Genomic DNA, 1855 nt, shown 5'->3' with positions numbered 1-1855 from the left:
CAGTCCGGAAGGTTGTGCGTGGTGAGGCTCCCCACCACTAGACGAGTATCAGCCCACTGTATATTGCATGCAATAGCACCAATAATTTTTGCAGCCGTGGTGCTCCAAGCGCTTAAAGTTATTTTATTGCTGTTTTGCCAGTCTCAATAAAAATAACATTTTCGAACCCCTGCTGGTAAGCATGTGCAATTCTCAGAATGATTCTGTGCTTCGTTGACTTTGTTCACATAAACTGTTGCCCCTGGGAACACAGATCACGCCGTGAAATTGCTTCACGTGGTTGTATTAGAGTTCTTTAGCAGCGTGATCGTTCCTACATTCGCGCTTACGGTCAGGGGTCCTCAAAAATATATTTACTGACAATATATATGTTTTCCATCGAGAAATAATTTACTTTTGGTCTGGCCACAATTTGAAAACTTATTTTTTAATTTAATGTATTCCTACACGAAATTTATGGTCCTTGTCGACAGCCACCAGATTTTCGTTGGCTCTAAGCTGTCTGCAAACTTCTGCCGCCGACTCATACTCACTTTTCAATTCGCAAACAGCCCAAACTACCAACTCTCGCAACCTTCGATATGGCCGACGCTTCCCTGATGCCTTACCTGCGCTCGAGGAGCAAGTTCTCCCCAAAGCAAATTGGTATGTTCTTCTTCAAGCCCTACCTTACCGAAAACTGAGATCCTACTGGCCTTCAGGTCTGCAAAGCTTGTGGCAAACCTGCAAGCACGCCCACAAGACGGGGTACACCAACTTGGTGTCCCACGCCGGCACCGACCACCCGCGCTACGAGCAGGAGATGGAGGTGGCAAGTGCCACGGAAACGGGTACTCTCCTCCCGTGGGTCCGCCAGAAGGCCTTGACGAGGTACGCCTGGCTGGAATGGGCTGTGAGCGGGAACCTCCCACTTTCATTTGTAGAAATGGAGGCCTCAAGCAGGTTTATATTGGATATAATTCGCCCTCATTTAAAATTTAAAATTCTAATACTTAATGTTAGGTACACCAATTTGCATCCGGCTTCGACCAATCCGCTGCGAGAGAACATGGAGGGTCTCACCAAGGCAGTGGAAGGGCACGTGGGCGACGAGATGTCCGACAAATTTGGGCTGATGCTGGACGGGTGGACGCACTGGTCCGAACACTACCTCGCTGTCCTTGGGAGCGACGAAACCAGGGCCGGACCCAGGTACCCTCTACTATCGCTGGCGCCAATCGTCGTGGATGCAAGCGGGCGGTTTGACGCCGAGACTCACATGGCGGCGCTGGCAGCATTTTTGCTATTTTTCGGTAAGGACCTATCTAAACTGCATATTCTTGGTCGGCGATAACTGCGCGGTAAACATGCGACTTGCGCGCCTCATGGGCGTGACGCTTGTAGGCTGTGCAAGCCACCGTCTGAACCTCGCAGTCCGAGCGCTACTAGACCCGCAAGAACATGACCTCGAACAAGTCCAGTCGCTAATGAAAAAACTGCGGACGATCACACAAGCGGCGAAGTTAGGGTAAATTCTTCACTATTGTCTATTTAAAATTGCTTTTTTCAATTTTGTTTTTAATCGACTGAGGACACCACTCTGGCCCAAGCTGCGTCAGCAAACACGCTGGGGGTCATCGTACGCGATGCTGGCTTGCTTTTTTGAGCTCCGAAAGTTTATAAACGCAGACGATGAAGACCTGGTCGAGCTACTACTGTCATCAGCCGCTAATCGCAGACTCAAAGCGCTGCTGATGGAAATGAGCGACATCGAGTCAATTTTCAAGAAATTGCAGTCGGATGAGTCTAACCTTCTTGGCGCTCGCGATCTGCTGGATGGGCTGCTGGTGAAAAAACAAAGTTTTATTCATTATCT

Source organism: Phytophthora infestans, genomic scaffold, assembly GCF_000142945.1.
Source record: "Phytophthora infestans T30-4 supercont1.67 genomic scaffold, whole genome shotgun sequence".
In the NCBI taxonomy this organism is placed as follows: Eukaryota; Oomycota; class Peronosporomycetes; order Peronosporales; family Peronosporaceae; genus Phytophthora; species Phytophthora infestans.
Note: the sequence above shows the minus strand (reverse complement) of the source record.